This window comes from Dermacentor variabilis, chromosome 9 (assembly GCF_050947875.1).
Source record: "Dermacentor variabilis isolate Ectoservices chromosome 9, ASM5094787v1, whole genome shotgun sequence".
In the NCBI taxonomy this organism is placed as follows: Eukaryota; Metazoa; Arthropoda; class Arachnida; order Ixodida; family Ixodidae; genus Dermacentor; species Dermacentor variabilis.
In genome coordinates, this window is record NC_134576.1 from 107,422,511 (window position 1) to 107,447,510 (window position 25,000).

General features: G+C 49.6%; 1 protein-coding gene across 1 annotated transcript in view; it reads left to right on the forward strand.

Annotated features, from left to right (window-relative positions):
- The window catches only part of LOC142557241 (uncharacterized), a 145,559-nt gene that overhangs the window by 96,710 nt on the left and 23,849 nt on the right, over positions 1–25,000 (forward strand). The gene's annotated exons all lie outside the window — the stretch shown is intronic.

The window sequence follows — 25,000 nt, forward strand, 5'->3', positions numbered from 1 at the left end:
TGCAGCATTACAGTGGGAAATGTTGCGCCGCTGTATGGAATATGCGCTCAAGTAAGCCTACCCCCCCCCCCCCCCCCCGTTTATGGCGAAGTGCCCTCCAAACGACGCTGTGCCTCGCCGCGGCTATTTTGGGAGGTATGTCAAGTTTTGCCGTATAAGTTTCGTGACTATAAAAGACAGTGTTAAAGGACTGCACATGGGCGATATGTAGCTCCCCTTTTCCTTGTGTGATGAAGCTATAGTTAGGTTGGTCGTTTACTTATGAACTTTCTTTTGTGTGTGTTTTCGTGTTCGTCACCTAATACCTGCCACGTGACGCAAGCGCAAAATAAAAAGAAAGGAAAGAATGCACGCAGTGTTCGGTAACTTGGTAGAGTCGGTAAACGCGTAAGGTTTATCTCTGCGCAACATGAATTCATGACAACAGTCAGTAATAACTTCTAATGCTGTAGATGCCCTCTGCAGGTCGTCAGGTATGTCGACGTGGTAATTTACGTAATAATTTATCTCCTTTATTCCTTTCATCTTTAATGATATTACTATCTCTGAATTTGCCTTAGCTGGCGCGCGTGTGTGAGTGTGTTTTACATTATGTCCTAAAGCATATAAACGTATAACACACACACACACACACACACACACACACACACGCACACACACACACACACACACACACACACACACACACACACACACACACACGCACACACACACACACACACACACACACACACACACACACACACACACACACACACACACACACACACACACACACACAATGGTAGACGAGTGAGGATATTTGAGAGCTCGCGCTATGCGAACAAATAACTGTGAGAAGGGAGACGCCGAAGGCAAACACGTACAAACACGTACACACTCCGTGTGCCTTTCCACCGAAACAATGAAGACACACGTGGACGGTTTGCGCGACCAGGTTTACGACAGTCAGTGAAACAAATCGGTTACGACTCTTCTCCATTGTCAACGGTGTCGTCTGAACGGCACTGCGCAGCTGTATTCGCTGCAAAGCACGTGACGTGACACGTGACGGGCAATGTTTAGGCCTCGCGTAAACATTGCACGAGAGCAGCGCACAAAAGCAACAAACAGGAGCGACCGCGACAGTTGGGCAAACACGAACCGCCAAGCCCTGGCAACGTCAACGACTTTCAAAAGCTGCGTGCCCGCCGCAGGTTGCTCGCTCCGCGATTGCAGCGTCGTTCATTAGGCAAATTGAGGGTTAGTTGCAGGCGAAACGGCAAAACAAACAAACAGTTACATCGGCGACCCCCAGTGGCCATTGGCAGCAGCTCCGTACTTATTGGCGTTGCCCTGCGGCCCAGAGTGCATGGTTCTCGTCGACCGCCCGTTGCAGCGTTGAGTGCAGCGTCTGGCGGGCGTGCTGTCTGCGTTGTCCCGAGTGTGGGCCGACTACAACGCCGGCCATGCTGCTGATTGGTCGGGTAGTTCGGGGGAGGAAGGGCTACAAGCGTGGATTAGTCGGCAAGATACCGATTGCTCGATCAAGAGGAAGCGCGGTGCGCGCTCCTGATGGGCAGTCAGTTTCTTGCCGACTCATCCACGCTTGTCGCCTTTAGCTTCCTCCCCCAAGCTATCCGACCAATCTATAAGATGATTGGTCGACCGCGCGCGCACCTCCACCAAGATGTCACGTGCGGAGAAGCACGCACAAAAAGCAGTATATGCTCTGTAGTTACACAGCGGAAGCCAGCCGGAGACCACGACGTAAGCCAGCTCAAGCCCAATAGCCCAGATATCGCTCTTCGTTTTGCTTGTCGCCGGTCTTTTACCCGAGCGGACTTTTAAGCTTACCGTGTTATACAAGAATATGTCAGGCGTGCTCGAATGTTGACGGCTGTGTATGCCTTTCGTGCGTGTAATCGTCAGCCCAGTAAGGTCACTTGAGGTCCTTTAGCTGTCCTGCGCATACCGTGTTAGTGCATTCGTCTTCCGTAGCCCTGAAACCACTTTTCGTAATGGAGTCATCTGGAACAACATAACTTTGGCTTGATCTACTGCATAGCTAGGCCATTGCACTACATGTGTACGCGCATGCGTTATCGCTCAGACTGCCGTATATCACAATAAACCTCGTGCTCCCGCGCTTCCGTGTTTCTTTTCCTCGCCATAATTGAATTTATTCTTGGGCGCCAGACGTTGCCGGCAATTCCCATTTGTTAGGAGCAGTGAAAATAACTCGTTCGCTTGTGCAAGGAGGGCCCAGCTAGTGTGTCACAACTCCTGGTCAACCACCCTGTCTTTCCTTGGTCTCTTCTGTCGCGGTGACACATTTGTGCTCGCCATTTTCTTTTCTTTTTGCCATTTCTGTCAGTGAACGCTGCTTCTGCATCAGCGACCGCGGCCGCAACACTCGAAACTGCTGAACACTGATATAGCCGGACGCACAATACGAGACATCTCAAGACAAAGACGTCGCGTAGCGTTCCATTTTGGGCGAGCAATAACCGATTTGCTCATTTGTATCAGCATTGCCGTATGTTCTACACTATACTGCCCCACGGTGGAGTACGTACAGCCCTTGTCAAAAGCGTACGGGCTACTCAGCGCCATACCCAAATGTGTCATTCGGCTGTGTGATGCGGCGTTCCTGGTGCTCCGGGCTCTATAGACTTCTATACAGTGAGTGAGAAAGTTCTTTTCACTCCGCATGACGCCGCAAACTATGTAACACCGCCGCAATTTTCTCAAACAGCTTACAGTTAGCATGGCTGTTGCAGGCAGCGTAGCCCGTGCACTTTGGACATCGGGCGTACGTCCACTGTGCTCGTGTTCAGTCAGAATGACTCTGTATACGCTTCACCGTACTCCCGAAAAGGAGTTGCCGTAAAATCCGCTCCCTTTATAGCTAGCACGCAGCATGGATTGCCGAGCTGCATACGGGATCCGTCCTAGAAAAAGGGAATCACCGTCTCCCCCTACACCCCCTCTTCCTCCTAGTGCAAAACCGGAAGGTTACTCTGGTTGTCTTCAGTGCCTTTCATCCGTTACGCTTTCGCTCATAAATGGCGTTCAATACAGGACGGGCAGAACTACTCCCGTAAATGGCGTCAATTTGCGTCACTCCTTTTGTCCACCGAGGGCGTCTGATGAAAAGTGAGCACGGGGCCCGTCTGCGTGAATCGTGCGCTACGTATCCCAGCGAGGAACACAAGAAGTATAATTCAAATTAAGTTTATTATATGTGGGTCAACCAGAACCACTATAGTGACAGGGGAGTCAAAAAAACGCTCGGGTTGGTCTTTAGCGTGCAGTCATAGAAAAATGAAAGGGGAGCACGAAATTACAAAGTAGACCACCTTCCACAAGTAATAACTTCGAGAGCACGACTTCAAACCGCTACCTGTCCGGTTGCCAGAGATGCGTGGGCCGCACATGGCGAAATCCGAAACCTCAGAACGCATTCTAGTTATCCCTAACTTGTTGAAATTTCAATTGTCCATGACTGTATTCAACTGAGGTAAACTACACGGACCAGAGCTTCCGCGATAAAGCCGATTTTTCTTCTTCTAAGTTGATGCAAGCTTAAATTGAGGAGTCCAGTGCAAACCTGACATTGCGAACTTTTCGGTGCACTCTTCCATTTATGTTTGTTGCTTCCGCGTTACCGCCGAGATTCAGCCTTTCTTTTTTTCTTTTCTTTTCGTCGAGTCTGTGGTCCTCGTACTTTTGCACGCGGGTGCAACATAATACATCTGACGCAAAGCGAGCATGCATGCGGCCCGTTTGCGTGGGCCGCAGAGGGGGGGGGGGGGCGCTGGCGCTGTGCCGAAAAGTTTGTTCGAGAAGTTATCCGGACCATCTCCCCGCATCGACCGATGCGCGTTATTATACCACGCGTCCGTGTCTTCTATATGCGCAGACGCAACGAGAGCATACAAGACTGGCCCGTGTTGACCTTGAGTCGTCACCCCCCCCCCCCCCCCCCCTCTTGTTTGGCCGCGAGAACCCGAATCTGAGTGCGTCGGTCGACCGGCGAAATAAATCAGCGCCAAAGCTTTCTTGCCGGATACGATTGCTGGAGGCAACCCCGCTTGCTGACTGCGTCGGTCCCAGCTCCAGCCCGCGGCGATTTGCCTGTTGTGTGGCAATGGTCTGGGGCTTGTTCTCGATCGGGCTTTCTTGCTTTACTTTGTTCCTTGCGCTGCAACCTCGTGTCCTGGTACCAGTGAGTGTATATATCGACTGCGGTCGTGTAGAGCTAGCTGTGCGCCCGAGCTAGTTAATATACGCACTGGAAAGCGGAGCGGGCTGCTTTTGTGTGCGCGCACGTGCGTATGCTTGTAGCGCGCCACGAAGGATATTGCACCCGCCGTGGTTGCTCAGTCGCTATGGCTTTGGGCTGCTGAGCACGAGGTCGCGGGATCGAGTCCCGGCCACGGCGGCCGCATTTCGATGGGGGCGAAAGCACCCGTGCACTTAGATTTAGGTGCACGTTAAAGAACCCCAGGTGGTCGAAATTTCCGGAGTCCTCCACTACGACAAGCCTCATAGTCAGAAAGTTGTTTTGGCACGTTAAACCCCTTAATTCTTTTAAAAGAATATTTCGGGATGGAGAACGGCGGCGCAGACCGATGAAAGAAAGATGTACGACAAGAAAGAAACTGAACTTCCGACAAAAAGCACTCGTAAGACCTACTCTTGAATATGTCACTAGGTTTTTTCGGAACCCTGCACAATTTTCGATACTAACACGACGGATTATGTTCAGAGGAAGAAGAAAAATAGTTATTCATTTCATATACCCTCGTTATTTTAGGAACTTTTCAACATCTCGTCTGGGCGTTGTTGGCTTAACTCGGTTGTCCCGGAATGAGTTTCCCAGGCTCCTACACGCCCTGTTTCACTCACTCACTCACTCACTCACTCACTCACTCACTCACTCACTCACTCACTCACTCACTCACTCACTCACTCACTCACTCACTCACTCACTCACTCACTCACTCACTCACTCACTCACTCACTCACTCACTCACTCACTCACTCACTCGACTGCACCTCTCGGGACATGTACCTGTCACGTGCAAAACCACTAGCTACGAGAAAAGGTATAACGAGTTCAACATATCGGTCTTCTATACTCGCACTAACAACAGGTAAATAGATTTTCCCCCAAGTCTATTGGACACTGGAGCAGTCTGCCTGGTATACTACCCTATGCTTACCTAGAAAAAAATCCTTTGACGCTCATTGAATGCTCCCCCTAACCTACCATCCTGTATGTGACCGGTATTTTGCTGCCTTGTACTGCTCTTTGTTGCTCGTAAATTACTGCGTCTGCGTTCATGCGCCTTGTTTTGTTTCTCCACCCTATATGCGATAGCTCCACCAAGGGCTGCCGTATCTGAAAATAAATAAATGAAATAATTGTGTATGGAAATCGCATAGCATGACAAATCAGACCACACTGGATGGCACACACGGATCTCAACGAAAACAACAACGTCAACAAGGAAGAAAGACAAGCAGTCAGGGCTCAAATGAGAGGAACGACTGGCCAGTGGAAGCGCACAAGCCTTGGCTATACCTGCAAGTGTCTGTCACCAGGCCCTTTGCCCATCATCCGCAGGCCCAGTAAACCGTACTAAATGCTCTCCCCGTGCGTCTGCGCAGCAGGTACTTATCATCTCTTGTGGTTGCATATCGAAATAGAAGACTGCACTGGACAAAATACTCACTGAGTAGATGAGGCTATAGCTTCCTTTGCGTCAACTCCACGCCAGCGGGTCGAGTCCGAAATGGAGTTGACCCATACCGACCTGACCCGACCCGACCGCATTTTTACTAAACAAAACCTTGCAGGCGGGTTGACCAAACTCTTCTAGCCTTGATGCTCCGAGCTGCTGGCGTTTGCGTCAACCCGACGACCGGCTTTTCATCCCAACGACCCGACTCTACGCGCCTTTGTCGGGGTCATGTAAGCGTAGTTCGTGTGTTTCTCGCTCGTCAACCACCTCCATAAGACAGTTTTCCAACTTCTGCGTGCAGGAGCAGTTGTGCATGCTTTTATTCAACATAACAACTCGTTCAAAGAATGAAAAAGAGAACGGAAAGAAAGTGCCGGCAAAATACGGCTTTGCCTGCGCTGCCGACAACGCGGGGCTCGAGCGAAGTGGCTTAGCGGATGGGCTTCGCCTACACTGTTTTCGAGGAACACAACGAGGTTCAAGGTCCGGGCGTGAAGCTTAAGCACAGACGGTCGTATTAGCTCCCCGACACTCCTTAGTGCATTGCATACAACGGATCGCGGTCCGTTGTATGCAATCAGATCAAAGCGTTGGGAGTTCGCACGTTAACACGCGCTGGTGTTACTGCGCCGCAGACTTATTTATGGCGCGAGCAATGAAACGGAAGAGCGAAGCGCGCCCCTCGTGGCGCGTGACGCAACTTCCTGTTTTCAGCCCGGCCGGCGCCTGCAAGGGTTGCGCGTCGCTCGGTTTACGTGTGCGGGCGATCACGCGTGAAAAGCCGGCGCTTGCGTCACGCCGCTTCTTAGCGCGAAGCTTAGCTCTACAGGAAGGGATCGAACGTGCGTGTATATATAAAGCCAGTGGTGGAGTGAACCCCCATACTATTCTTTTTTTTTCTTTTCTTTACTGTTTCTCTCCATCTGTCGCGGTCGTTCGGGCCCCCACATAGGCTCAAAGGAGTGCGGTTTCGCGAGCGTGGGGGGGGGGGGGGGGCATGCGTGGTTGTTCGGTGAATGCATCCGCGGGGCTAAGATCACCGACCCCCTCCTCCCACCCGTGACGATGGATATCGGCCCACGGCTCAGGGCCAACGCACTGCTGTCGATGACGATAGAGCGAAAAAAAAAAAGGAACGCCCGCGCATCCAGACGCGCCCGTACGCTCGCGCGAATAAATGGAGACTGTAATTTCGAGAAGGAAAACAAGCGAGGCCTCACGTCTAGCGCACTAAGAGAGACGTACGTAACAAGTGCGCAGGTCATTTCGATCGCAATGGCATGCCGTCACCGTGGCGCGCGACCGTGTGACGCAAGATAGGGCTGACATAATGCAAAGATGCCTCTCTAATCACCCATCGTTCCCGACCAGCCCATCCAAGTGGCAACCTAGGCGCTCCTGCGCTTGGATCACTGACGAAGCCTGAGAAGGAACAGCCTTTGAATGGGATCGTTATACTATATAACCGGGCCTTGAGTCACATCCGGCGCTCCTAATTCGCTATAGGGGAAGACAGTAGAGGCGTTATGACGTCTCACACCATTGGAAAGCGACCACTGCTGCATCCGTATGAGATGCTATTGTGTTTGTCCTTGTATGAGGTGTTGCATTGATAAGCTAGGGTTAGTGAACCCTAAGATCGACTACCTGACTTGCGAAATTACCGTCACGAGTTCAATCTTGTATAAGGCTCGCTGTATTGGACGGCTCCCTAAAAATCACTGAACAAACAGGTGACCTTAGGGTTCACCAACATTTCGGGATACAGCGGTTTCTTATATATTCTTCTAAGTGAACGGCTACAGCTTGGGTTACGTCTCTAGGTGAAGCGAAGCACGCGAAGATTTTTTTTTTTCATCTCAACCCCTTTGTCCTGCGTAGGTCAGCCAACCTGATTAATCTCTCTGCCTTTACTTCACTTTTTTCTCTCTCTCCCTTTCCGTTAAAGAACTAGAGGAACGGCAACATAGATTACACAAAAAGCTGGCTATCCCAATACACAGCTAAGAAAATCAAGCCGTAGCCTCATACTACTAAACACCCACACACGATCCGCACACGCATAAACACCACTTCGGAAGATTCACAAATGCCACTTCCGAAAGGCGGTACAGGACCGTGCGGACCCGGTCTTGCACTGTGGTGGCACGGCCGATCCGAATAGCGATGGCGCTGGGCCAAGTCTTCCGACGGGGGGAATCCCCAACCGTCCATTCTGCGGGCGTGTCCACAGCGGCCTACACTTGGGTGCGGGCTTTCCCAGCGGGTGGGCACATTCTGCGATGTGACACTGGGCGCCTCTGGCGAGTGCACGCCATATGATTGACCCATTTCAAAACAACGAGGTTGTATTCTCTCGTGCAAATGCCTAGACCGGTCTCGAGACACGACCACACAAACGCTCATCAAAGGTCACAAGCGTTCATAAAAGAGCAAACTCATTCACAGTTAACAAAAGAATTCTATGCTCCAATTATTATTATTTTATTCCCTTAAATACTGTACTCTAATGACTAAAATCTATACTTAAATACTATACTAACAGAGTATCTGACTCCTCGATGCGTGTATAGAATTCTACGTGTCCTTGAGAATCCTACGCGATTACTGCCTTAGATGTCAGTAAACGAGTTGCCATCGTCGATGCGGTGGTATACCTCCGTTGTCATGTAATACTTTTTGTCGTCGTCGTCTTCATGCCTCCGTATTTGTCGTGGATATTACTGTCGTCGTTGAGTGTTTTTGTTAAGGAGTATTGGAACAAAGCGTGGCACTCACTCACTCACTCACTCACTCACTCACTCACTCACTCACTCACTCACTCACTCACTCACTCACTCACTCACTCACTCACTCACTCACTCACTCACTCACTCACTCACTCACTCACTCACTCACTCACTCAATGAATCAATCAATTAATCAATCAATCGCGAACAAAAGAACACGCGATCGGGTAGCTTCCTTCCCCACGCTTGCCGCTTGCAGTAAAACAAGTGCGCGAAGCTCAAATATATATCTCCTGACAACTTCGCCAGGACCTGTACGTGTCGCAGCATCTATCCATCCTTTACGCAGCGGGAGCGGTGGCGGCGGCGTCCTTGACACGGGTCGCCCACAGAGTCCTGCCCTCAGCAGCACCGGTGTGTGTGTGTGCGTGTGCGTGCGTCTATGCTTGGGTGTGTGCACGTCTCTGCGTCCCTACTTACATACCGTACACACCCGCGTAAGGGCCGCACTTCTTTCTTCGCGATCCAGACGAGGCGCGACGGTTACACCGGCGCGGGTCATTCCGGTCCCAGTTTTCCAGACCGTGCGTAATTCACGTGGTCTCGCTGCAGCAAAAGATAGGATGTCACCGTTTTCACGATGAATTTACTCATTCACGTACGCGTGCAACCGCACACCTTGGGTGCATTCTGTAGGTGTCTGCTTAGCGACTGTCCACTTCGGCCGCCGCTGATTGGCTGGAGCTGTATACCAGCGAGGAGGAGGCAGGCTGGAGGCGCCCGCCTCCTCACTCGCACCACAGCCCAGTCAATCAGCACTTCAGCCGCAGCCGAAATGCACAGTGCACTAGGAAGGCAGTAATAGAATGCCTCCCCATGGTGTCTGTCTAGTCTCACCAGTGTCGCTGTCTCTGCTCCTCAGGCGTGGTTTGGCAACACTCGTCCAGATAGACGTTCTCTGTGTCATTCGTGGCGTTAGATAATACGCCTGTGACCGGCAAGATTTTCGCATACAATGGGCGAAAGACAACTGGCGGACGCGCTCAGAATCAATGAACGGAACAATTTGCAACGACGGTGTTTCTTTTTTTTTTTTCGTTTTACAAAGCGAAGATCTAACCTTGGCTTTTTCGCCAGTTTTTCGTGTTGGCGGCCGCTGGGTCTGTACTTTCACCGTTGGCGCAAAGGACAGGTTATCTCCCGCAACCCAGCTTGCAGGGTGCATTCGTCGCCGAACGCTGTCAGCTCACTCAGACGCACTAGCTCTCACGCGAGAGCTTTAATAATATTTGGGGTTTTACGTGCCAAAACCACTTTCTGATCATGAGGCACGCCGTAGTGGAGGACTCCGGAAATTTCGACCACCTGGGGTTCTTTAACGTGCGCCTAAATCTAAGCACACGGGTGTTTTTGCATTTCGCCCCCACCGAAATGCGGCCGCCGTGGCCGGGATTCGATCCCGCGACCTCGTGCTCAGCAGCCCAACACCATAGCCACTGAGCAACCACGGCGGGTCACGCGAGAGCTTTGGGGTCTCTGAAGGTGTCGATGCTCCGGTAGAGCGCACGGTTCTAAAACCGCGGCAGATGTACTGGCAAAAGGGTTCAGTTCGCTACGAAATTATGCAATGTAACAACAAACGCTGCCTAGTACATAATGTAAATATAGGCACTCATGCCTCCGCATCGTTCCTTTAATAAAGTGAATCGCTCTCTCCCCCCTCCCCGGTTCAGGGAAACCAGCCGGACGCACCCTAAGGTTAACCTCCCTGTCTTTCGTAACTTTGCCTCTCTCTCTCTCTCTCTCTCTCTCTCTCTCTCTCTCTCTCTCTCTCTCTCCCAATTTCGAGATACGTTCCGGTATTTGCGTCAGTAACAGTAATTGTCGATGGTTTCTGAGCATTCCTTTATCGTTTCCTTTTTTTTTTTTTTGAAAGGGGGGGGGGGGCTCTGCCAAGATGGAGGAGCGGCTGCTACACGAGTGCGGCCCTTACTCGAGTCCATACGGCACATGCCTACATGTGTGTGTGCATGTGGGCCGCCTCCTCTTGAAACGCGCGAGCGCGCGGCCTCGTCGTCACGGGGACGGGCCGCACGCAACGGGCCGTTTCTTTTTTCCGCCGCCGCAGTCGGCGACGAACGACGCTGCCTCGTCCCACACCCGCCGCGCGCGCCGCTGGCACCGCTCCGCCGGCGCGCGCCGACGCGCGCGGACGCGTGCGCTTCGTCGCGCTGTCTCGTCGGTGCGGCGCCGTTGATCATCCTACGCCGCCGCCGCCGCCTGGATTCGAGCAGTTAGCTGCGGCGCGGTGTACAGAAGTTGCACCTAGGTTGCACCTGTGCTGACCTTGTCAGCGCTCGGAGAACTTCAAGGTCGGAAATACTCGTTGCGTAAAGCGGGGTTATGTATTAACCGGGCTGTGCGGCGACGCGCGTTAACTGCCCACCAGCGGCTAGCAGGTCTGGCGATATTCTCTCGCTAACCGAGAATGCTGCTGCGTGCCCTCTCTGTCTGCTCGAAATTTGTTATTTCGGGAGAACGGTGAATCGGGGAAGTTGACGTGCGTACAATACTGAGAAGAACATACTTTCTCCTCTGTAGCGGTCGTCCTTGACGGTTTATATAGATACTGATATGTAGTATTAGTTTGGTCGGCCAAATTACGCCAAAGCGTAGTCCTTGACCCGTTGGTTGCCAATGGCGAGAGCTTCTGTCATCCGCTTGTTGGTACCGTATTATAGGCTACGTGGGGCGTATACTGGAGAAACGTAATTTTAATATAATCGTATTCGTGACACTTCCGCGCATTTAGAAACACTTGTCTGCCTTCATTCGTTTCGGCCGAACATGAGCCTCCACCAAGAATCTGCATCTTAACTGATATCATTCGGGAGAACAAAGAGGTTGATGCAGCAATGACAGCGAATAGTCTTGCCTGACATCTTTTTTTTTTGTACTCATTTTTCTTGTCGATAAGTAGCTGCCAATGATAGCGAATAGTCGTGCCTGACATCTTTCTTTTTCTACCAACTTTTTTTGTGGATAGGTAGCTGCCGACTGAATGGTCACAATTCGGGGGCTCGATTTCTCGATCCAGTTTAACGAATTCATTACGGAATTGTTAAACGCGACTTTTCTCAGTACGCGCGCCAATTGGGTGTAGCGTGGCTTCGGACTTTAAGCAGGCCTACCAGTGACGTCACGGGAATTGAATGCGACGATCGCGTGGTATCACATAAAGATGACGAGCGCATCGGTCAGCCCCGGGGATGTAGTCGCAAGCATGACCCAACTCGGGGTGGCTAGAATTCACACATGATTGATCCGAATCGATGAACTCACAGAATGAAACAGCGACATCACGAAACTCGCGCGACAGGCCATTCCGGCAGGTATAGAGAAAACATAGGCGCGAAATTCATGTGCAGTAAAAAAAAAAGAAGAATAGCCATATGATCCGCAAACGTGTAACCTCCGCGTTAAACACGTGACTGAATGAGAAAAGAGAAATGGTGAACTCTCTAGAACACGCAAAGAATCAACCTGAAGCAGCTCAACCGAAGAATTGTGAAACCACAGCCACAGGTCCACAGGTGAAACAGACCCGCGTCGCAGTAAACACTTCACCGGCTCCAAGGCTTTCCAGCACCGCTCGCAGTGTCCACAACAACGTCCGGGGCCGGAAGACAGCTACCGTGCGGCAATTTTCTAGCGCCACTTCCACACATCGCAATATCCCTTTAAACCCCGTCGAAGCGTCCCCACCGCCGAACGGCTTCCAATTTCACAGCTCTTGCGCTTCACCGCGAATCAAGAATCACCGCGCTCACGCAACCGTTGTAAACACCCTTCACAAGCTTACATAGAACGCTTTTGGGCCCTCCCTACATATCCCGCGAATACCTAAGTTCGCACCCCCTCCCCCGATTCCACCGAGCAACTTGAAGCAGACGAAAAAGTTGTGAAGGCATTCCCTTACCGCAATATCCCGTTACACGCACGCGCACATAGGGAAGCCTTCCCCTCCCGATAACGGGACAGGCGTTCCCTATTGTTCCCCACGCGGCAACCGGTGTGCCGTGGAATTTCGATGATTGCTTCCGCGCTTCCCTGGGGCAGCCTTGACCCAGGTTGCCGACACTGGCCCCGATATTGATTCTCCTTTCTTTTTCTCTTCTCCGCACGCTCGCGATGTGTGGATACTCATTCGATACGTCGCTGCCTTTTCGACGGGTGTAGCGGCCATTTCCTTTTGTTTGCCTCACTTCCGAGGTGATGCTCCCCCTTGTTCTTTATTTCCTGCGTTCTTTTTCCGTATTTCGTGCTATCGGTCCTCGATTTTCTTTTTTCGCGCATTCTTCTCCGTTGTTGCATTCATCTCCAATTTGCTTAATTTCATAGATTTCCTTTCCCTCTTTCTCCCTCTTTAATTTTCTCCGTCCTTGTTTTCTGTGTCTTTCCTTCTCACTTCCTAACTTAACATAACGTCTTCTTCCGTTAGTTCTTTTTCCACTTCCCTTTTCCTTCTTTTTGCTTTCCTTCGTTCCTTACTTTAACTGCTTCGAATTTTTCATTCTTCCTTTGTTTGTAATTGTGGCGGTCTTCATTCCTTCCTAATTATTCTTTCTTTCTCACCTTGCTTAAATTTCTCTCATTCTTCATTCTTGCTTTCTTTTTCTTGTCTAGTCTATCATTTGCGCCTTGCTTCCTTTCGTCGTTCTTTCTTTCCACCTTCATTCCCTGTTTGCATTTCTTCTTTCGTAATCTCCTATCGTTCATTTCCGGCCTCCTTGCTTTACTTTCGCCATTACTTTTTCTTTTTGTCATTTCTTCATTCCCCCCTTCCTTCCTCCAGTGTCTACTTCCTTCATTCACTGCTTCCTTCCTTTCTTTCCTTCATTCATTGCTCTATTCTTTTGCTTTGTCATTGCGTCTTCCCTTCCTTCTCTGCTTCCTTCCTAGAGACTCCTCCTTTCTCTTTATTTCTGTTTCATTATATCTTTCCTTGCGATGTGCCTACCTCATCTTTTTAATATTCAGTACGTTCTAATTAATTTGCGTAGATTGGGTGGCGATTTGGGCGACTTGATTATGCAGTGCGAAAAAGGTTTTTTTTTTTTTTTTTTTGCTCTGACAGACACGGACATCAACAGAAAAAGAAGCACAGGACACACGAAGCGTTTCGTGCGTCCATTTTGAATAGATCTCCTTTTTATCTTCTGTGTCGCTTCGAACAGTGCCGCAGCGAGCCCTTGACGACGACGCTCTTCCCGCAAACAGCAGCACAAGCACGCGAGCGGCAAACAGCGGGCAACAAAAAACTTGACACGCGTTCTCGGACAAGCCAGACAATGGATACAGCGGTGCAGACGCCGAATTTTTTTTTTATTTCCGGCGACTTCGATATTATTCATTTTGCATGAAGTCCGCCTCCTTATAAAGTCACCGCACTCGCTCCGCCTACTTTATTGCTGTCATTCGTTTCTGCCATTATGGAAACGCTTTCATTGACGTTACGCTTTTCGCTTTATGTCGGTTTTATACTGTCGTTGTCATCATAATGATTTTCTTTTCTTTCTTCTATGGCGGCCGTGTGGAGAAGCACCTCTCCGTTACGCAGACGTTGTCCCCCCGCCTCTATTGTGAACGGCCGTGGCATTGATTAGAGACACCGCGCTGCGCGTCTTGTAGCGTGAATGGATCGGCCAATCGACCCGACCGTTCACGAGCGTACGTATACATAAACCGCGTTTCCTCGGATTAGCATCGCCCTTGTGTGGCTTAGAGCGCGCTGGAAACGAAAAGTGTAACAGCGGGGTCGTATACCGCGGTTTCCGCTCGACAACCCGCGTCCGTTTCGATGTCCGGCCGCGGACTTCGAGATCCGAGTGTCACGGCACCCGTGTCACAAGGCGTGCAGGGTCGATCGGTGCCGTTAACTCTCCTGGGGCAGCAGGCAGTACAAAACGTACTACAGGCCGCTCTTGTGCCCAGCATTGCAATATGTTTGCGTCTCGAATGAGCACGTGGTGGTGAAGAGCCCCGCGCAACTTGTGCATGACAAGCGCATGCAACGACGTCGTGTGCTGGGGGCTTAATAAAGATGCTGCAAGACAACGCGTATCTGACGCACGTACGAACGAATGAACAGGAAAGCGCTGCGGCGCACTCGTTATTTTAGACCAAGAACGCCCGAACGCTGTCTCATCGAACGCGAAAAGAAGGACATTACCGTACCCCTGGTATACATGCTTTGTTGAGATCGCCTAAATACACTGGAAATAAGAACCACCGATAAGTCATATAAGGACCGATGAACCAGCGCGTAGCGTTTTTGCTGGCTCAGGTTATAGCCGCGAAAGGTTGAGAAGCTTCGATACCACGAATTGTGGGCCTGTCGCAAGGTCTTAAGTACACGTACATAATATTTAGCGAAGAAAGCAATACTAATACATCCTCGGCAGTACGTAGTGGCGCAATAGGACACAGCGCGCGAAGGCGAAAAATATCATTGATATTAAAAAAAAATTAACGTGTTTTTAAAAACAGTGGCATAATTGCACAGGAATCTCATTCGTCTCGTACTTGAGCGCGGGTTTTTTTTTCTTTTTTTTTTGCGGTTGCATAGAAAGCCCGCAGAAATCCCTGCTCCTTTGTTCAAGTCATCCTTGCTTTCTTTTTCATGTAAGAAAAAAAAAGGAACTGTGCCTAAGTAGGTGCGTATAGATAATAGTCTTGCACACAAAGACGCGCCGAAGGAGATTCCCCGCAAAGCGCGCCTCGTGCGCCGTAAACTACGGTATATGCGGGCGAGTGCGCGAGATAAATGCCCGGCGCTTGATGGATGCGCCCAGGCGGGCATCGCAACATCAAGTGGCCTGCTTCGACCGGCTTCCGGATATCACGTTAGCAAGTCGCCCTTGTTCTTCCTGGCACGTCAGAGGGGCGACGCGAATATACGGCGCCCCGCTACGTTGCCTGTGTGTGCGTGCGTGTAGGGGAATTAATGAATCTCTTCGGGCATTTGGGTCTGCTTCTTTCAAGCTACGCAGGAACCTTCCGAAATTTTGCCTGCTTTGTTTTAGTCATCGATGAGGTTGCGGTAAAAAAAAAAAAAAACGCGCTGTTGAACCCATCCATTACGCGAAAGTGATCATCTCAACGTATACGAGCTCTTCGCGGTAAAATGGACGCAATTGCCGAAAGGAGGTCACCCGATCGATGAACGCCCATAGCAGGGGCGACAGTTTACAAGGTCAATGAAAGCATAGCGAAGCGGGTACTTGCGGTTGAATGATATGCTTCTGATAAGGCGTTGTTTACGGCGAGCGAGCGAGCCGGCCACCTAAGGACGGTGAATGTTGTTGTAACGCTGTGCGCGATGATATAGGCAGCCACCTGCGTAAGAAGTTACGTGGAGATAACGGAAAGTATACCGATGGGCTAAAATTCCTGAACGAAGTGAGGACGCTCAGTGGTGATAATTTAGGCCTGTAATGCCTAAACACAGAGTCCTTAGAACAACTCGTTCCACTTCATTTCTGGTCAAGGAAAGTACATTGACAGGAGAAAAAGAAACTGACAAGTTATTTTTGTTTAAATTTAATTATTATAGTAATTTATTAGGTACCAGTTGGTTTGCTGAGCTGTTCACAAAGGGAAACTCTGTCCAGCGTGTCAGAAACGCTACCATTGGCTATGCATTAAGCTTCCGTGCCCAAGTCAAAATTATGAGGTCTCAAACACAGCGTAAGCATTTATCGTACGTTGGGAATTACAGAGCTAAAAAGATCCGTCCCGTCTTCAGTGTAGTAAATTAGTAGTAATTAGTATTACTACTAATACTAATTAGTAATTAGTATTAGTGTAGTAATTAGTAAATGTAGTAAATTGTAGTAGTAAAACCTAAGATTTTCTCGCCGATGATAAAGCCTTCGTTCCGTGCTCAGTCGGGGCCAACATGTCGGACAGTGCCAAGACAAGCAAACGGAACGAAACCAGCACCCCGCAGTCACCTATGATTCGTACTTCTTTTTTCATTTTTGGCGCCTTTTCACTAGTATTTCACCTAATTGATAAAATACTCCATCACATGAGGAAGCGACAGGACACTATTTTCTAAAGAAATAAAAAAAGAACCTGATTAACATTTTCCTGAGATCTTCGCTTTAATTTCATCCCGTGTGTTGGGAGCGTGGAGAAGCTAAATTTGTAGTTAACAGCGCTGCATAATAAAGCAATTGGCTGCTAGTGGGGCTATAGTTGGATTAGATTCACGATAAGAAAACAACACTATACGCGCGACCGCGAGAGTCCGTGACACGAGCGCAGTCTCAACTGAAATTTCCTTCAGATGTGTCCAGAATGTATACGCATACGGAAGCTAAAAATGAGAAAACTGCAAACTCATAACGCCTCCTTCGAAAGGAAAGCTTGCGCTTACCAAGACATCTATATTGGAATTTCTGGTAGGTATCCGCGAACAATTTTCAGTGTTGATATATTGTGCATACGAAAGTGATGCAAGCGACGTCTGTTCGTTAATATGCATTGCGCTCCCCCCCTTTTTTTTCTTTTCTCTTCATTTTTACCACGTCCCGTTCCATCTGGTAAAGCAGGGCCACGGCCAGTAGAACAAATTGATTGATTCGTTCGCCGATTGATCGAGCTTACTGTGGTGGAAGAGCCAGTTGCACCTTTTGGCGCAGGTCCTGGCGCAGGCAAAATGCCGGTTTGGCGCAGCGGCAAGCATTTTTGGCGCAGGGACCAACGCACGTATGCTTATCATATACCATACAAACTTTAACTGATGCAGTCGATATGCTTGTGGAGACGGGTTTGCGCGAGGCTTTATCCTGCAACCGCGGTCAGGCAAGGACGCTACGTTCCTTCCACGCTGTAGTGACTAGCGCAAGAGTGGACGCGGGACACTTAAAAGGCGACAAGGACAAGCGCAGACTTCCAACTGGTGTTTATTACAAAAAGGTATGTATATTACAATAAGGTACGCCTTTTTAGTGTCCCGTGTCCACTCTTGCACTATAGTTACTTCAGCATGGAATACCAACTAGCCCAGTCTCACACCCTGCTCCACACCGCGACGCACAAAGGGCGCTACGGCCGGGTTCGCCGATACGTCGCAGACAAGGCACCACAGACAGATCGTCAACAAACGCGTGTTTATTAGCCCAGGATCCAACGCAGTGCGAGAGTCATGGCTTGAGGGCAAAGGCTCATGTACAGCAAGACCGATCGATTACGCGCGCTTGCACTGAACACGACATCTTGCAATCTCTCTCTCTCTCTCTCTCTCTCTCTCACACACACACACACACACACACGCACGCACGCACGCACGCACGCACGCACGCACGCACGCACGCACGCACGCACGCACACACACACACACGCACACACACGCACACGCACACACACACACCGTCAGCGCCACTGCGCATGCGCGAGATGCAAATAGGGTTTTGTGTTTGCGTCGGCGACGCTATTAGACCAAAATAGAGCAGCGACCCAAACTCGTCGAAAAGTTTTTCCATCAAGGAACATGGCGAAACCTACCCAAGCGGCGGCTCTCGCCGTGTACCACATTCGACCTCATTCGCTAACACCATTCTTAACTATGCATCATGTGCGAGTCCGATCGCAGCGGCTCTTTTGCAAAGCCCCGCTATCACCCATAAACATCGGAAAAGCTGACCTCTAATCCTAAAATGTCACATACGCTTTGGAAAACTCCGGGGTACCACACGGATTCGGTGAACGCCGAAATAAAGCACGAGCCAGACGGTACAGCGGCACTTCACTGTACTTCCGCGAAAGAAAAATGCGCCAATGACGAACAGTGCGACTCAGGCGAGCACATAGAGTTTCTCACTCTATTGGACGGGTCCTTGCTTTCTTCTATGATGACGATAACAGCGTGCTGTTAGTTTTTATTTCAGCTTTGTTAGCTGCGAAACAACGACAGAACGACATTTTCGCTCTTATTCATGCTTTGGCGCAGGCTCGGCGCAGTTTTCCGCTATAAATGCTGTTCTTGCGCAGGATGGCGCAATTGGCGCAGCTGTTCCAACACTGGGTTTAACGCACTGAAACAGCGCTCTGCGGCTACTAGAGACGCCTGAGGGGCGAAGGCTCGCAATAAGTTTTCGACCGATGGCGGTTCTTCATTACGTGACCTTAATCGTATGCAAACCGTCTCGCTTCCAACGCTGGATCTCGCGCTCGGCAGCGAAAACTGTTGTTCACGTGGTCAAGGACAGGCGAGACAGGAATAAGAGAAACACTTGACCGCCCGCGAGAGGTCGTGACGAAACGGACAGAGGGCAAGAGCAGGTGCAACGCGCATTTCGTAGTAGTTAAGTAATAGCGAAACTTCCTCGAACAACGCCACCAAACCGCAAACGAAAGCGAACTGTGTTGCACGCGGTGACAAAGAGAGTGAAAAGAAAAACGGAAAAAGAAGAGTCGTGCTTCGTCTGCAAATGACGACCTTGACCACGAAGCCAGAAGTTGCCGTCGTCTGCTAAACTTCCCCGGCACGAAAAAAAAAGAAAGCTGAGAAACAACTGGGAAAGAGTTGTTCGAGCGGCTTGCCGAAGTACGGCAAGCTCTCGCCACTAGCGGCGAGGACCGATACGTGGAAGGTTCAAACAAATAAAGGAACGATAAGTGAATCTACGCGGGTAACAAACGAACAAATAAGAAAGGAAATGTGGTGAAGCCAGTCGCGCTCTTCTTGCGCAGCCGCCGGAACGAGTATGGGCGCCCATTAATATCGCCACTTGCCTGTCGGCGACGGGACTCGGCCGAACGGATGACTTGGTTCGTCGTCGTACGGGCTGCTCGCGTTTCCTGGTTGCGCGAGCACGGCCATCTGTGCTTTCAAGCTGTCTTTTTCAGCACCACGCCGCGTCGAAATCCGTTCTTATGGCAGCCGAACACCTTGGCGAGGGGTGACGTGGTCGTCGCGGTAATTTAAATGAGAAATGAACGCTGTGTGAGTGGTCATTTACAATCAGTGAGGTGCATACAGATCTTAATGGACGGTGCAGCATGGTGCATTTGGAACGGAGAAAGAACGGATTATAGTATAGAGGAGCACGTACTACTTAAGAACGAACGCTGTCTGGCAGCATTGCAGCACGAATTTTGATTGCTTCAATCTGTTGAGAGAAAAAAGAAAAAGGAAGAAGAGGCTGACTGACGCCCTCTTCTGTTATCAGGTTGACTGGTTTTCACGCTTAAAGAAAGAAACAAAAGAATAAGGACCGCGCAGCACTAAAATGAAAGGGTGATGATTCGGCCTGGCGATGGGGGTGCGGCCGAAATTTTTTGTTGTTAATAGCTGTCCTCCGTACACCGGCCAGGTTCGCTTATGATATGTTAGCGATCGCGATTGTCTGGCATGCTCTCTTAGCGTAATCACGAGTTGATCAGCTAGTTAGTTCGGCACGCCTTAACGTAGAACTGATGCCATAAGTGCTGATGTTTTAATTTCCCCCCTTTCTTTTAATAACTTCAATGTGGCGACGCGAACGCTAAGTGGCTTCAATTGTACGTTACTTGTATCATTTGTCTTTTCTGCACAGCTGCATAGTGACTAACGTAAGCACTTTTGTTTGTGTGTGAATACAACCACATAAAGTAATTTACACCATTAAGTGTGCACATGGCTGTAGATGTCTACATGTCACACCCTTGCATCCTTTCTGGGTGTAAGTGTAAGCTGTCCTACAGACGGATTTACACCCTCATGCACTTTTTAGTGTGTAAATTTATGAGGCCCTGCTGCTGATGCGTGTTTGAGCCCATTAAGGCGCAAACGCCTCCTGGATTGATACAACTATAGTTATAGCACAGTATATAATTAGCTACTCTTATAGCTAACTATAGTTGCAACAATACAGAAGGTGAAATTTGTTGCGGAAGCCTTCCGCTGTGCAGTATTTCATAACCCACTGTGAACAACTTTGGGGCGTGAAAACCACGTCAGTCAATCCAGATGCTGCTCGCTCCAGAGTATCAGACCCTGTATACAACCTGCAACAGGGCTACAGGGCCGAGCTAGTATGTGCCTGCAGGACCTGTTAACACGCGCAAGGTCCGTGATGCCTCTTTTTTTAAAGCACGAGAGGCTTTTTGCTCCCGTTGTCGGCGACCTTCAAGTGACCTTGAGCCAAAAGCCAGAGCCGTTATCAGGGCACTCAAACGAGAACATCCGGGCAAGTTGCGAGAACAAAACCAGATCGTCCGGGCAGCCCAATCAAGACTGCATTACATACGCTAGTTACTTCCTAGACAAGTAAAAAAAAACGTTTTTAAACAACAAGGTGTAACCAGCGAAACCTGGACGTCGACAACGGCTTTCCAAATTTCTCGACGCCAATCTCTGAGATCGCGTACTCTACTCGTACTTTCACCGGGTTGAGAAACTGCCGCCGATCGTTTTGATTTGAAGCAAAGCCAGTTAGCGTACGGATCGTCCCAACGGGAAACGAACACGACGTCGTCGGAGAACGGGTTTCAGCGCGAAAGTTGGCCGATGACGCGAAAGCGTGTGCCACGAACCTCACGCGCAGCTCAAATCGCAGCACGCGAAAGCGGGACGCGTCAGAGCGCCCACGCGAAGTCGTGTTTCCGCCAGCGTGCACAAAGGACAATGGACTACGAAAGCGAGAACGCAGGAAAAAAAATTAATAAAGAAGTATGTAGGAAGAGAGCGGCAGAGGGTGACAGCCAATCGCGGTCTGAATTTGCACTTCTGAGTTCACGGGTATGAAACGGTTCGACATTGGGTTGCTATATTGGTTGAGTCGTCCAGAACCAAAAGCTGCTCACGAGTACATGTATCGTTATAGGCTCAGAGCGAATATGCCGGGCTTCAGTCTGCAGTACTTAACGAATCGAGTCCATACAACGAGAAAATGACGATTGGTTTCACTAAACGTAGAAAGTTATTAACTTACCACCGATGGAGCCGCACCCGGCAAACTGCAGCCAAGCTCAAGGTTTGCCGTCGAAAGGCCGAGAAAAGGTGCTTCCGCCCCTACCAAGTTGGTTTTGAATAAGCTCCTATACAGCTTCAAGACGCGCACTTTACGTGAAATGACGTCATCCGGACAGGCCGACTAAACCATCGGAAACCGATGCATTTTTCTTTCTTATCCGTTTGTTTCTTTTTCTTGCCGTCTTCGCAGAAAAGAGGAACGCTGCAATCACCGCTTTATTCGTAACCTACGTGCTGTCAGCCATCCTGCACGACTTCACGTCACATGACTCGCAGGCACGGAAGTTACCTAGCAGGTTGTTGACTTCGATCGAGAGCAAATGTTAGACGCGAAAAAAAAGAAGAAAAAAAAAGAATGAACGCGGTCGCAAAACAGGAACATGTCGGATGGCGTGACTGCTGACTCAGGCGAGCGCCTGCCGGGCCCGAAATGCTGAGGCCGGTGCCACTGTACCCGGGGGGCGCCTTCGTCTGTAGGCTTAGCTACGAAACAATAAGTCGCGCTTAAAGCTCAGTACAGACAAGAGAGAGAGAAAGAAAAAAGAAAGCGCTGTCGCCACACGCACTCACGAACCAACAAGAGGGCGCTGGGTGGCGTGCGCGGAAGGGTAATTCGAAGGGTACGTTGCCTCGCGGAGCGCCTTCCGGTTGCGGTACGGCTTTTGCCAGAAGGCAAAAGCTGTACGCCGTCTGCTGAGAACGCCGTCTGCTGGGAAGGCGTCCAAGGTCGAGGCCGTATACTCTAGTACTGGTCGTACACGAGCAGACGGCCTAACCGCGACGGGAAGAGAGCGCACGCCATTAGCATTCGAAGCGCCGCGCCGCTGGACTCTCCTGCGATAGCGACGGCGGCGGTGAGGTTTAACCACTCCCCGGCGAAGCAGAAACTTTTGCCGTTCTCCACTTGGGCTCTTTCTTCAACGTTGCTCTATTCTGCCAGACGCTCTTCCTTTCTGAATTTCTTTTCTTTTGTTTCTTCTTTTTCTCCTCCCTCCCCGCACCCCTCTTTGACCTTGCGCTCGTTTCAGAGAGTGCGGGGTTTCTTTCTTTTGTTGCTTCCTCGTAACCTTTTGCTATTCTTTTATTTGCTAATTTCTAAAAGAGGTAGCATTTATGAGCAACTCGCTGTATAGGCCGGAGCCTTACCGGGACCTGAGCTGGCGACAAGATAAGCCTCCTCACTCTCGGCTCACGAATCGCCCTTTCGAAACAAGCACCGCTCGACGGGCGTTTCCCCAAGAGTAAAGAAAGAAGGAAAGGGGAGAGGGGGACTGAGGAGAGAGAGAGAGAGAGAGAGAGAGAGATTTCGCTCTTCTTCTCGGTGTGTAGAAAGTAGAAGTGAAACGGCAGGTGCGCTGCTGGTAGAGTGAAACCATCAGGAAACTGAAAAACGAAAAAGAAAGAAAGACACAATCACCTGCCAAGGTTATGCAATACAGCCCCGCCTTTTTCCTCTGAAGAGTACGTTTTTTTTAAATGTGTGCTCTGTTTTCCTTCCACTCTTTGTCGTGGACGCTATAGTTTAGCTGTGTGAACTGGCAGCCCCGAGGCATAAATTGCGCAAATGAGATAACTCATTGAGTTTAGAGAGGAACTCGTAACCGATGGCCGCGAATGTAGAGACTGCGGGGTGTTTGCCTCATTGTCTCGAAGAAGCAAGCCTCGTGGAGAACCTGTATCACTGCCTCACGGTATGTGTATGCGCTACTCACATTCTTTCCAATTTTATTCATCGTTCTATTTAAGTGCGTACACCCGCCGTGGTTGCTCAGTGGCTATGGTGTTGGGCTGCTGAGCACGAGGTCGCGGGATCGAATCCCGGCCACGGCGGCCGCATTTCGATGGGGACGAAATGCGAAAACACCCGTGTGCTTAGATTTAGGTGCACGTTAAAGAACCCCAGGTGGTCGAAATTTCCGGAGTCCTCCACTACGGCGTGCCTCATAATCAGAAAGTGGTTTTGGCACGTAAAACCCCAAATATTATTATTAAGTGCGTACGGCTGAAGTTACGCGAGAGGCAGCAGGTGATCACTTGAATAATAATAATAATAATAATAATAATAATAATAATAATAATAATAATAATAATAATAATAATAATAACGAGTTTCGACCGCAATTACCGAATCGTTAACGGCGAGAGAGAGTCATTGCAAAGTACTGTTTGATGACAGGATTTCGTCATGGAGAACGAAATTAGGTCGAGTGCTGCGCCGTAAAGACACACACACACACACACACACATACGCACAATATATATATATATATATATATATATATATATATATATATATATATATATATATATATATATATATATATATATATATAAAGTTTAGTCCTCGTCGGAGGGCTATATAATAAATTGATAGATACAAACATAACCACTCCTTGAAAAAAGATAAGGCAAACAGAGATCAAGTGCAAGAACACATGGCAAAGACACAATCTGTTGACGAAGGCACAGAAAACTGTACCCGAGGGAATACTCAACTGCCCACGATATGATTACCAGTGATAAGGTGAGCCATTTAGACAAACGGGGATTTTGCAGTGCGCGCGAACGCTTGGTGCATGTTGATTCGCCGCTAAATGATAGGTGTAATTTAATTATAATTGCGCATTCACACCATTAACAGATGTCGCGCTATACCGCTCTCAACATTCGACCAACGACTCGCGATGGCCGATGTTGGATTGGATTGGATTGTTTTATTTTACCACGAAAGTGTACGTGATGGCGGGAGCCTGTAGTAAAAAGCTGCCTCAAGGCACCTTGATAGAGCATCAAGCCCCCCAGTTTGGCGATGGTATACCTGCGGTCACAATACAACTGTTAACAGTGTTTCGATCAGTCCCCCAGCTGAATCAACTATACAATATAGTTCGAAAAAAATAAGCGGTCACAAATGAAAAGATAAATAAATTTGGAGGACACTTAAAAGATTGGAACGCGATAGCGTTCAAAGACCCCTTACTGCTTTTCATGCTTCCCGGTTATACTGCAGCTTAAGTAACCGTAACGTTTACCGGGAAACGCTGGCCGAGCTTTCTGGTAGAAACGCGGCCTCTTGCGTGGGTCGAGCTCCTGTTATCGTTTCGCACTTTTGATATTTTAGTCTGAGAAGAGCTAACATAAAAGACATATGCTGTCGGTGTGTTCTTCTTTTTTTCATATGTTTCACGGCTGCCGTTCTCGAAATTCCGAGGAATAACATTGTAAAGAATGAAAGACGAGGTATGAGCAACTTCGGTGGTGGAGAAGTGGTTGGGTGTGCGTAATTCAGAACTTCGTCCGAAATTCTCACGCCGTGTCGCAGTAAATGCGACGCCGGATTTTTCGGCGACACGGGCTCATTAACAGTATAACATGGAAGCACTCTGATGAGCGCTAACTGTCGCTCGCTACGCCGAAATGTCCCGCGACTGATGCCGTTCTCGCAATTCGGGTCGGTTCGCGCCTGCACCCACGCCCGCCGTCGCCGCGTTAAATAACTTTCAGCGTGTCCCGAC